The following is a 14119-nucleotide window of genomic DNA, read 5'->3' as shown; positions in this document are numbered from 1 at the left end:
GGAAATGGAGGAAATGGTAACGTTTTTGTTGAGGCTGTTGTGGGCTTAAGTCAGTTTCGGCCCATTATACGTATTTTCGTGATAACAACGTTCGGCCCCTTATGTCTCCTCAATTTACTTGGTGGCCGATTCATTGAATTTTACGTTTATCCTTGAAATTGATCATATTGTAAATACTATTTAATGATATCATTATAATAAAAGAAAAGTAAAATTAAAACTAAAGTTTATTAGCAAATACACTATTATTAATGCTTTTGGTAATTAGCAATATACGTGAAAGTATGCCAAACTGTAATGATTATTTTAATCGAATTGATTGATTTGTCATCGGATTATACTGACTATATAAATAAGAGTATGGTTTGGTGCCGGATTAAAAGGTTAATTATGGTATATTATGGTTATGGCATGGAAAAGAGGTCGTCGAATTGCACGAAAACTCTTTAATTATAAATAAGATAACGTCAAAACCTGAACAACCATGAATGAAGGATCCATTTTAAATCCAAATGTAAGAGTACATAATCCCTAATCCACAATATGTTGAGATCAGCATGAGGGGGGGTATAAAGGGAAGCTTATCACCAAATATAATGGGATGCAGAAACCTAACCACATAATCATGGAGTGCAGTAACAGTTAGAAACCTTTATTAGATACTCCTAGGCTTCATGAACTAGTGGGAACAGTGTGTAGCAGGAAACTGCATAGAAAACATGGAAAGAAATATTAGTGTATGAGTAGGCAAACGAGGATCAATGCAACAACAAAAAAGTTATATCACACTAAGTAAGGTTGACTGTATGAATCCTTATGAGAATGAACATAAACTAAGGATTAATAGCACAAGTGAAAACCAACAAATTAAGATTTTGTTTTGAATTCTGTTACACATACTATTGCCGCACATTAGCCGTATTTTGAGGAATTTTTGATGCTAAAGAAAGCTACATAACACTGAAATCATGGCACAGATAAACCATTTTGAAAAGAATTCTAAATGAAAATACATCTGAATGATTTTTTATATGTTTTTTGGCATAACGGATTCCCAATCATATAATTGTAGACTACCAGATCAAATTAGATCTTTTAATGATTTTCTTGGGGCTCGAGTGTTGTATGCAAAGGTTTGTTCTTTTCTTCGATCAATTACAAATGCTTTTAAAAACACCGAATCCAAACACTTGAATATCAATTATCCATTCAGTTTTAGTGATCTTTAGTCAAAAGACTCCCTAACATTGAAGGTTTGAAAATGTATTGATACGTTTTTATAAAACTTCGGTAGATACCCACCCGAGGAACCTTTTTATGTAACAAAACTTAATGAGAAAATCATAACAGAAAAGTTACAGAGCTGATGGCCAAACAAAAATGTAAACAAACCCAAGCGAGTAGCCATTTTAGGGCTACAATTTCAATATGCACACATTCCAGTTACCACAACTGCAAATGCACACATCTAGTTTTACTTCAGCTAGCTTCAACTTCTGACAACTTAAGCATAGGTCTTCGCTATGACGGATCTAGGATTTGAACCTTGAGAAGTCTCAGTGCTAAAATAATTTTTTTTAGATAGTAACAAAGCGCAAAACGAGCAAAAAAAAAAATGTTTATTCACCGAGACATTTCGTCGAATACTTGGTTAGCTTATTGTCATCAGCCAGACCATGTTGTTCACATGTCAACAGATATCGGCATATGTGAAGCAATTTGATGAATGACATGAGAAGATTTGTCGAGTAATGTCGAAGTAATCTATCGAGATATACTTAACATGCATTACATCAAACATTTAGTATGCACAAAAAGGTTCTCGAAAGATCTTCAAATGTATATTTTCCAGACTCCAGGTGGTCCTAGAGTCTCTATTTTCATCCGCCTCTAAGCTTCTAGCATATTCAACTCTTTTTCTTTTCTATTTTCTTTCCTTATTTTTATTTTTTGTGGCAACATCAAAATCCTAGTCTTGAACTGAGACACATAGAACAAACAACTCATACCCATTAAGAGCAAATTAAGTCCCGACGGATCAAACATGCTCTGATACTAAGTTGGGTATGCGGTATTAGCAAACAAACAACCTAATCCTAATAGACAAGAAAACAAAACATTAATTCTAACGATGTGACATCCCACATCACCCAGGGGAGTGATCCTTATATGTATATTCACATCCCTACCTAGCATGAGGCCTTTTGGGAGCTCACTGGCTTCGGGTTCCATGGGAACTCCGAAGTTAAGCGAGTAGCGCGCGAGAGCACTCCCAGGATGGGTGACCCATCGGGAAGTTCTCATGTGAGTTCCCAAAAACAAAACCGTGAGGGCGTGGTCGGGGCCCAAAGCGGACAATATCGTGCTACGGTGGTGGAGCGGGCTCGGGAAGTGGTGTCGTCCGGGCCGGGATGTGACAATTTGGTATCAGAGTCTAACCCTGGTCGTGATGTGCCGACGAGGACGTCGGGCCCCTAAGGGGGGTGGATTGTGACATCCCACATCACCCAGGGGAGTGATCCTTATATGTATATTCCCATCAATACCTAGCACGAGGCCTTTTGGGAGCTCACTGGCTTCGGGTTCCATGGGAACTCCGAAGTTAAGCGAGTAGCGCGCGAGAGCACTCCCAGGATGGGTGACCCATCGGGAAGTTCTCGTGTGAGTTCCCAAAAACAAAACCGTGAGGGCGTGGTCAGGGCCCAAAGCGGACAATATCGTATGTACAGGTATATGATTTGCTTAATTTCACTTTTTATTTATTTATTTTTTATTTTTATATACTTGGAACTCGGAAGCTGTAAGCCTTGGTCATCTGTAATATATGCATAAACAGTGTCGATAGTCGATGCGTTGCTAATAACATTGAAGTTTCAGTGATCTTGAGTCAAGACTCTTTAACATCGAAGTTTCGAAGATGTGTTGAAATAAAAAGTTTGGTAGCTATCCTGAAGCTGATAAGCCCCACTCAAACAAATCTCCCCTCGCATTATCCAAACTCTGCCAAAAGAACTATACCAAAAATCTGAAGATCCTGTCACAAAAGAACTATACCAAAAATCTGAAGATCCTGTCACAAAAGGGACACCCAACAAACCTTATACCACACAAGCGATCCACCTCCTCGCGCCTTTCTCCCTAAAAATTCCACCTACTACTCTCCGTCCATACCACCCAAAAAAAAGTGATAAAATGTAAAGTTCTTAATGCAAAATGATAGACACAAGCAAGGGTGGAAGCTAGGATTTTTCAGACGGGTGGGCTAATATAATTTGAGAAAAAAAGGGAGAAAAATTATAACCAAAGAGGACCAATTATTAGATTAAAAAACTACCAATTATGACTTGAAAAGGGGAGAACGTAGGAGAAAAATGGAATGTTAATCAGTTTAATAGGCTTACTTGCACCTATAATGAGTTTAATGAGTTTTGATTGGACTTAAGGATCTAACTAAACCATTCAAACCAACTTTGAGTGTGAGCTCAGATTCTGTAATGAGGTTTCAGTTTGTCTACCTAATACAAACCTCATCAGTGGAACTAACTTATAGGCCACACAGAGATGGCTCATTACATCCTTCACCATTCTTGCAATGTTTATAATTATATGAGAACCACGGGTACAAATTTTCAATTTATAAGGTTCTACCTGCCAACCCTAATGCAGATGCTTCAGTTTCTTTGTGATTTTATCTGCTTTTCTGACAGCAGAAAGAATCCCAATTTGCTCAGTATTCTATCAATGAAATCTGTCTTCCCTTGTGTTCATGGCTCAGACAACAACTTATAGTTCAGAATTACTTTTTGTCAGGAAGCTTAGTGGCTTTATGACTCTAATGCAATATTATCGAGTAATCAACTAATAAAGATACGATTCCAGATGGTCTTGATCTCCAATAGTAAGATATACGAAACACAATACAAAAGGATGGCACAACTAGAAGTCTCTCACTAATTGTTTGCAAAGAGATGATGCTAATGCAATATCATCTTAGTATTTCTGTTTCAGAATCTGCGGATATATAATCAAATACAAACACAACTTAAGATCCTTGCCCTTGCATCTTTGGATTACTGACCACACAATCAACAGATAATGCTAATGCTAAAAAGTTTCAGTCTCAACAAAGTCATGATGTTTGGCAACTGAAATGGTGACCTTCACCCACTAAAAAAAGTCGAGTGTTACATTATCAAGTTCTGTCAAAGCAAGGGGCATCTGTTGCTCATCAATCTTCAACATACACTAGTTTTTTTGTCTGGCAAAACAGTAGTTTTGGCACTAAGAAAAGGCAGCAAGCACATTTTTAAAAATATGGTTTGGAAAGATAAAAGAAGATGGAAAACAGTAGCTTTGGGTCATAACACTGAATGAAGGAAAAAACCTAATTTTGTCTGAGATTAAAATTAGTCGGGCAACTAATCATTGTGTTTAGTTCCATATTCTTCTAATCTGTCAGAAGCAAGTCATGCTAAAAGATTCAGTTCCCTTTATCAATGTCAGAAATGCAGTGAAAAAAAGGATAGTAAAGAAGGTTTTCAATGATTGTCTGAGGCCAACACTAAACATGCAAGTCTACTATGAAACTGAGGATAACACAATAAAAAAAGGAAGAGCACATTGATCTCAAAATGCACCACCAACAACTTTTCTTATTTATGAAAAAGAAAAATTCATTTCGCTTTACCGGGATATATCCAAAGTTCGCTCGGAACAAATAAAACCAAGACATGTATAATATTTCAAGATGTCCGTACCTTGCTTATGCACATGAGCAATGCATTACACAAATTATATTGCCCCGCCTTCCAATTGACCATTGAGAATTACCTGAGGCAGTCCAGCAAAAGGGGATGAATTCCCAACTAGCCCACCAGCGAATGAAGTTGCTGGTGCCTGATTTTGAACCCAAGTTTTCCTAGAACGAAAGCAAGCACTTTATCTAGTATGATATAGAACACCCAAAAACTTGGTGACTGCCCAATCGGCATGGCAAGGTCCCCTGCCAATAGGAAACATGCGATGGATCCCTAATTGCATCTGCAAGGTAATGTTGAACAATCAATGCACAACACATGAGAAAAATATGATGGCATAAGCTACTGAGGCACAAGAAAAATTAAATGACTTGTCCAAGATGCATGCAAATTGTTATTAGATGGTCAGGAAGCAACATCAATGGATAACCATCTTGGCATGGTTAATTCCCTCGCATAATAGTAGACTGGGTGTAATATCTATATTCCTACATTTTCATTTCATCAACCTTTTTAAGGTTTGAAGGTTTGTGGAAGAAGTTTCGATATCCATCCTCTCCTCTCTCACTATGTTTAATCCTTATTGTAGAGAAAGTTCCATACAACCGAATATAGGAAACTTGAGGCCTTCCATCCTATAGAAACATCGTAAATCACTACCAAGAAACGTCAACAAATGGATATACATATACAACTCATCACCAAGAAATGTCAAGAAATGGATATACATATAAAAATGTTGTGATCTATATTAGCTCCGAATGGGGGAGTATCAAAATTGTGGAAACAGATACTTAAATAGTAAAATTCTATCATACCAAATGAAAAAAAAATAAAAAAAATAAAAGACTAAAGAAAAATAGCTTTTCAATCATTAAAAATAGCTTCAAAAGACTATACCCAAAAAAAGGGGGAAAACTATAACCGAAGACGACCAATTATTTGATTAAAAAAACCACCAATTATGTCTTCAAAAGGGGAGACCGTAGGAGAAAAATGAAATGTTAATCAGTTTAATAGGCTTACTTGCACCTATAATGAGTTTAATGAATTTTGATTGGACTTAAGGATCTAACTAAACCATTCAAACCAACTTTGGGTGTGAGCTCAGATTCTGTAATGAGGTTTCAGTTTGTCTACCTAATCCAAACCTCTAACTTCTAGGCCACGCAGAGATGGCTCATTACATCCTTCACCATTCCTGCATGGTTTATAATTATATGAGAACCACGGGTACGAACTTTCAACTTATAAGGTTCTACCTGCCAACCCTAATGCAGATGCTTCAGTTTCTTTGTGATTTTATCTACTTTTCTGACAGCAGAAAGAATCCCAATTTGCTCAGTATTCTGTCAATGAAATCTGTCTTCCCTTCTGTTCATGGCTCAGACAACAAATGATAGTTCAGCATTACTTTTTGTTAGGAAGCTCAGTGGCTTTATGACTCTAATGAAATATTATCAAGTCATCAACTAAAGATACGATTCCAGATGGTCTTGATCTCCAATAGTAAGATATACGAAACACAATACAAAAGGATGGCACAACTAGAAGTCTCTTACTAATTGTTTGCAAAGAGATGATGCTAATGCAATATCATCTTCGTATTTCTGTTTCAGAATCTGCGGATATATAATCAAATACAAACACAACTTAAGATCCTTGCCTTTGCATCTTTGGATTACTGACCACACAATCAACAGATAATGCTAATGCTAAAAAGTTTCGGTCTCAACAAAGTCATGATGTTTGGCAACTGAAATGGTGGCCTTCACCCACTAAAAAAAGTCGAGTGTTACATTATCAAGTTCTGTCAAAGCAAGGGGCATCTGTTGCTCATCAATCTTCAACATACACTAGTTTTTTTGTCTGGCAAAACAGTAGTTTTGGCACTAAGAAAAGGCAGCAAGCACATTTTTAAAAATATGGTTTGGAAAGATAAAAGAAGATGGAAAACAGTAGCTTTGGGTCATAACATTGAATGAAGGTAAAAAACTAATTTTGTCTGAGATTAAAATTAGTCGGGCAACTAATCATTGTGTTTAGTTCCATATTCTTTTAATCTGTCAGAAGCAAGTTATGCTAAAAGCTTCAGTTCCCTTTCAATGTCAGAAACACAGTGGAAAAAAGGATAGTAAAGAAGGTTTTCAATGATTGTCTGAGGCCAACACTAAATATGCAAGTCTACTATGAAACTGAGGATAAGTTAACACATTAGAAAAAGGAAGAGCACGTTGATATCAAAATGCACCACCAATAACTTTTCTTACTTATGAAAAAGAAAGATTCATTTCGCTTTACCGGGATAAATCCAAAGTTCGCTCCAAATGGGACAAATAAAACTAAGACATGTATAACATTTCAAGTTGTATTTACCTTGCTTATGCACATGAGCAATGCATTACACAAATCATATATGTAGAAAACTAACAATTCAACCGCCAACAGGACCATGACATTTTTTTTTTTCGCATGCAACCATGCTCTAACTCACTCAGCTGTGTTACCCCATGTCTGATTTCCATACCCATTTACCAATCCAAAGGCTAAAAGGAGTCACAAAGCTTGATAAAGGAGAGGAAATGGACTTAACACTATTCTTTTCCATCACTAGTTGGAATTTTAGTTTTCATTACAAGCAGTATTTGTTTCTCATTGGATTGAGATCTCCACAAACTTTTTAAAAGGAACTTAATTCCACATCTGTTGTGAATTTGAATTATATACTTTAAACAGTATAGCATATGACTTATAAGAAAGAAAAATGTAACATATATAAAGCATCCTTACATACACTAAACTGAGATGAAGTTCAGCCTACAGCAACAACAGATGAAAACTAGGTGTATATTATACCACTATAATCAGTTGCAAAAGTTAGCGTGAAATAAAATAAGGAAATGGGATATGAGTACTGCAAATGTTTGAAAAATATGAAATCCAAGCAATAAATGCAAGACTAAATCTTCCATGGGCCACGCAAATCAAACACTATGGATTCAAAGTTACATTTTTTTTTTCCAACACTGTCAATAGAAAAAGTAACAAATAGAGATCAAACTGAAAACATGGTACCGATGATTAAACATGCTATAATGCATCCATTTAAAATCCAAAACAGTGAAATGCTTAAAATCAATCTAGCAAGTACAATTTATGTAACAAGAATAATCACCATGACTTAGATGGAAGTTTGACATTCAAACAAAATACTGAAACAAGAACCAAAAAGTTAAATCTTATTCTTAAAAATGGACTTTTACAAAGAAACGCAAAACACAGAGTCCTGCACAAGAAAAAGCACAAAAATATTAATGCAGCAGCATCTTTTGTAAGTAACATTGGATCTCTGTGAAGATATGAAGACCTATTAAGTGAAATGATTACATCCTATAATATATTATATATCCTAGAACTTATATATCACAATCGCTTTCCTACATTGATCAGTTAATCAAAGATGCACAATGTCACTGAACTTGTAAGTCGTATAGCGAAAATGATCGAACCAATCAAGAATTCAAAAATAGATCGTACAACAAATTCGACCTGAAAACCACAATTTGCACCAAATCCAGATAAAACGACACTAAAGCATACAAGTCCCGTATCACATAAATCTCAAATCAAACCAAAGATCAAAAAATTGCAAAAAAAAAAAAAAAAAACCACAACAAATCTCTCCGAAAACTGACCTCTTTCGCCAAAAGTTCGGCCGAATAAGGGAGCACAAAGTTGACAGTGAGCACAGTGGGGATCGACGACGGGGTTGCAGGCTGAGGCTTCATAAAGGTCAATGGGGTCTTTGGGTGATCTATGTGAGGCACCACTTTCTTCCAGGCGTCACCGAAAGTCGAATCGGCTGGGGCAGTCGCAGCGACGTCGTTAGAGAAGCGTCGGGCCCTGAGGGAGATGGTGGATCCGGTTAAGAGGGTGGTGGCTCGGCGCAGTACGGTGGCGGAATGAAGGGTCCCTCGGTTCTTGCAGGGTCGGGGGGAGAGAGAGAGAGAGAGAGAAAGAGAGGAGTTTTTTTTTTTGGAAACTGAGAGAGAGAGAAGTTTGGATGGAGGTTTCGGTTTGTGATTCGGAAATGGCTTTGGCCGTTTCGGCACGTGGGAATGGAGGAGGAAATGGGAATGGAGGAGGAAATGGGAATGGATTTTGTTGGGGCTGTTGTGGACCTAGACCATCTTATGTGGTGGATTTATATTTTTTAAAATTTTGTTCTTCAACTCATATGTCAAATTAAATTATTATTTTATTATTTTATAAAATGAATTATTAAACTAATTAAAATTTAATAAGGAACATTTAAAGTTTAATCAGTAATCTGTTCATATTCCTTGATTGAAAAAAAGAAAAAAAAGTAGGATAATTGCATTGGTCAACTCAACATTAACTATAATAAATGATTAAATTAATTAAAAATTAATAAAATACATTTAATAATTAATATAAAAAAAACATTTGAAGCTACTGTCAAATTTGATAGCAACCTCATCGCCACATGGGATTTTGGCACTTCGGTTGGAGAATATTAGTGTGGTCTTGTTTTACTGTTATAACTGATGTGTACATTTTGGCATCTCTTTTGGAGATGCCCTTAGTCACTTTGAGGTAGACCTGGCATTTGTGTCGTGTTTTATGTATTCGTGTCGTTTTTGTGACATATATGATATCTTAACGGATCGTGTCGTGTAATACCCATTAAAGTAAACAGGTAATATGACCCGACTCGAAATCGATCCATTAATATTATCAAATAATATGATCCGACCTGATACCCATTAAAATAAATATATTTTAAATCAATAAATAATGAATGAAAAATATAATTTGACGCAAAAGAAAATGGAAAACATAATACTAAATTTGTATCTGCGTATCACATTATCACATAATATTACTTCAAAACATTATAAAAATAAAATAAAATAAAATAACATTTGTCTTTCAAGTATTACATACCCCAAAACAAAAGCCTAATGAAAAAGCATTAGTACATTACTACAAAATAACAAATGTTTCAAGGATACGCAAAATTGAAGGGAGTTGCTTTCAAGGTTGAGGATGCAATCACGAACGTTTATATATACTTTCACATTTTCAACTTGTACATTAATGGTTATGAATTTTATTTATTTTGAATCCCTTAAATATACTATTCAGGAGGGTTTGTATGGTTCTAAAAATTCAAAAGGCAATAGACCCATCCTCAAAGCATAGAGGATGCTATCACAAGTGTTTACCTATTTTTTCACATTTTACGCACTTGTAAATTAACTATTATAATTTTTAATGTGTTGGTATTTTTAAATTACTTGATATTTTTATTTTTAAAGTGTTGTTTTTTTGTAAACTTCTAGTTTAAGTATGATTGTGTAAATCCTAGATTAAATTTGATTCTAGTTATTCTTTCCTATATGGTCTTATATTCCTTGGGGATGAAGGATTTATTCTCTCCCTTTTTACTATAAATAAATGCACTACATAGGGGAAATAACATACATTCCTATACATATCCCTACAAGCACATCTCTCTCTACAGTCTCTCTCCTTGCCGCCGGCCCTCTTCCCATGTCAATTGAATATAGGTTACAACACGTTATCAGCACGCTCCTACCATTGCGCCTAGAAATCTGATGAGGAAGTTTTCTGCATCAAACCAGTTCATCCATATCATCATGCAATCAGGTTCTTTCAAAACAACGCTTTTTATCTCGATATTTTTGCAGCCCTAATAGCATGAACATTTACCATAATGCATGACCTAACTTTATGTTTTTTTCAAATTTTAGAATCTACATAAATTGTGTATGTATTATATTCATAATTGTTGAATTATGAGAATTTGATATTGCCATGAATTGCATCAAATATATGTCCATGCATTAAAATATTTGATTGAATATGAATGCAAATTGAATTAAATTCCATAATATGGAATTAAGAAAAATTATTAGGGTTTGTTAAAAACCCTTCTAGTAGCATCAAGAGTCGTCAGCTTGGCGAGCCCAACCAGCCACGAAACTCAAGGCTGCAAGCCCATAACCAAAATGATGCAGTTTAGCCCCCATCGTCCTCATCCCATCTTTCGACCTGAAGCCCAGGTCCTTCGTCGATTTTTCCAACGAAAACACAACCAGAAGTTATGTAATTTGGATGAAACTCATCGTTTTCACTAATGATCTTTGAAATTTTAGAAGCATTTCGTGAATTTTTTTAATCAGCTTCACTCGAATCCATTCGATTCTCACCCCCCACCCCCGACGTTGAGATTCAACCTCAGTCGTCCAATCTTCGTTCTTCGATGAACGAAAGGCTTGCACCGACCATGGAACACTGCCTGAAGCGACGTCGTCGACCATTTCCAGCAGATCCCTACACCCAGCGCCGCTGGGGTGGCTTGCAGATGCAAAACGTGCCCTAACAAACCTTGGATTCTTTTTGGTCCATACGCATATCACCTTTGTTATTGGGCCTGCTTGTGCCAAAGCCTTAACCCACATCACCAACCCTTTGGGCTTTGGTGATAACCTGGCCTAAGAACCAATTGAGCCCTTCTGGGCTCCTACCATTTCTCCCATGCACCCGTGTATGCATCACAGTTGATATGTGCCCTTACGGACCCCTATTTTGGGCTTGCGCATGTAGCCCACTTATTTTGTGATGTTGAGCCTGCATGCATGCTAGGCCTAAGCCTAACCTTGCCCAATTTTTAAGCCTAGTGATAGGAGCATATTTATGCGACTTAAATGGCTTGTTCTCGTACATTTACGTTATGTTTCTTTAGTTATTTTAGTACTTTAAGCTATTTTCGTGTGTTTGTAGGTCCAAAGGGCTAAAGGAGCAAAAAGATGCATTTTGGAGACTTTTGGAGCACTTTTGGGCTAAGGACGGATAGCTTATGCTTGAAGCCAAAGTGTTGGACGAAATTGAAGACCTAATTGGAGCCAAAGTGTTGGAACCTTGTTCTCTTTAGTTTTAGGACATTTAAACCTTTCCTAATCCCAATCATGCCATGCATAACACACATCCATTCTAACACATTGTCATTGCACATGCATTTCCTTCATTAGTTAACCCACATGCACTTATCACTTATCATCACCACATATCATATCACTTAATCACTTATCACTTATCATCACCACTTAACCACTTATCATATCATAACCACATATCATATCACTTATCACTTATCACTTAACATAACATCCACCTACTTCACCTACAACATCCACCCACTTCACCTACAACATCCACCTACTTCACCTACAACATCCACCTACTTCACCTACAACATCCACTTCACCTACAACATCCACCTACTTCACCTACAACATCCACCTACTTCACCTACAAATGACATAGCCATATGTTCCCTCCACTACTCCTATAAATACCCTTGCATTCATTCATTCAAATCTCATCTCATTTTTCATACACAACACACCACAAACACTTCCATTTTCTCTCTTAGCCGTGAGTCTCCCTTAGAATCCAAACTCCATCTCTCCATTTCACACACCATTTTTCCATTTCCCCTTAGAATCCAAAACCGTGAGTCCCCATTCCACCATTCCTCATCCATTTCCATAATTCCCCAAACCTCACCTTAGACCTTGTGCTACAACAACGAGGAAGATAAGAGGGCCTAAACGTTCATACAATTCACGTTTGAGTTGTTGGAATGTTTACGCGTTTCTTTGATTTCAATGTTTAAATTCAATTCTCTTTGTTTTGTAATATGAGGAATGGAAGAGAAGAGTGCCTAAACGTTCATACAATTCAAGTTTGAGTTGTTGGAATGTTTAGGTGTTTCTTTGATTTCAAAGTTATGAGGAACTAAACCCTTTTTGGCTAGGGGTGATTTCAATACCATGATTATTTATGTGATATGAATTGATGAATTCCGGTTATGAACTCTTGATTCGTGAATGCAATTGGCTTAACTATTTGATGATTAACTTATTTGTGTTTGTTGATTGAGGGTCGACACTTAATTAGCATGCATGAATATGTGGCTAAAAGTTTAAGAAGGTTTCACATAATCGTTACTAACTTATACTTGAAAGTAGTGAAGGTCGCTTGTCACGATCGCGTTAAGTTTAATTCTTAGCATGAGTAACATGATGTCATAGTTGCAAATGTATTCGATTGGATAATGCTGGAGAATTCATATCTAAAAATTTTGATGACTATTACATATCGATTGGGGTTAAAGTTGAATATCTAGTACCCCATATTCACACCCAGAATAGCCTGGCAGAGGCAGTTATTAAGCGCTTACAAATGATTACTCGATCATTGGTCATACGTACCAAGCTCCTGATCGCTACTTGGGGCCATGCAATATTACACGCAATTATGTTGGTCCGCATGAGGCATGTTGCGACCCAACCATATAGTGCCCTTCAATTGGTTACCGGACAAGAACCCGACATATCGCATTTGCACGTCTTTGGTTATGCAGTTTATGTGCTAATTTCACCGCCCTTACGTACAAAAATGGGGCATCAACGAAGGATGAAAATCTATGTCAGATATGATTCTTCTTCGATTATTCGTTACTTAAAACCTTTGATAGGCAATCTTTTTACAGCTCGTTTCGTGGATTGTCACTTCTATGAGATAATATTCACGTCAGTAGGGGGAGATAAGAGCGTCAACGTTCCTAAAGAGCGACGCGAATTATTATGGACGACTCTTACTTTGTCTCATTTAGATCCCTGCAATGCCCAATCCGAAACTGAAAGCGCATAGTAGATCTCGAGAGCATAGCTCAGAGTATGCTAGATGTTTTCACCAATCTAATGCGAGTGACAAGATCACATATTCTAGTTACGAATGTGTCTGCAAAGATGGATGTACCAAATGTACGACAGACTTTGCTCCTAGAGGCCTGGGACGCGACTTTGGCCGATCCATGTACATTAGCGGCTAACCAATCATCTGCCCCTACACAAAAGCGTGGCAGACCTCTTAGTTCAAAGGATTTACACCCCTGGAAGACGAAACTCACGGCACAGGCCCCTGAAGATCCTACCGTGAATCTGATTATCGCTTACTCATTCTATCCAACTTATGAGGAAATTCTAAATTACGGAAACGTCCTTGAAGAGATGAATCCACCTCCCGAGAATCGTGAGATTTCGGTCTATTATGCTAGCTTAAAGGATGTGTGGTGTAGAAATGAGATGATTGTCGACGATGTAGTAGTTACTAAGATCATGTTGAGTGATGACATTGAACCCCGTTTCTTTGATGAATGACAACGTAGAATCGATTGGTCAAACTGGAAACAAGCAATCCAAGTCGAACTCGATTCGCTTGCGAAACTTAAGGTGTTTGGACTTGTA

The 14119-nt window shown here is 36.9% G+C and overlaps 1 long non-coding RNA gene across 1 annotated transcript; it reads right to left on the bottom strand.

Annotated features, from left to right (window-relative positions):
• Positions 1-4626: 4626 nt before the first annotated feature.
• Positions 4627-8892, bottom strand: LOC137735591 (uncharacterized). Its single transcript, XR_015964778.1, has 2 exons — positions 8453-8892; positions 4627-5040 (listed from the first exon to the last, which is right to left on the bottom strand). It is a non-coding gene; the product is annotated as an uncharacterized LOC137735591 (long non-coding RNA).
• Positions 8893-14119: the final 5227 nt, after the last annotated feature.

This window comes from Pyrus communis, chromosome 7, assembly GCF_041283825.1.
Source record: "Pyrus communis isolate YQ-2024b chromosome 7, ASM4128382v1, whole genome shotgun sequence".
NCBI lineage: Eukaryota > Viridiplantae > Streptophyta > Magnoliopsida > Rosales > Rosaceae > Pyrus > Pyrus communis.
Note: the sequence above shows the minus strand (reverse complement) of the source record. Positions and strands in the feature narration are given on the sequence as shown.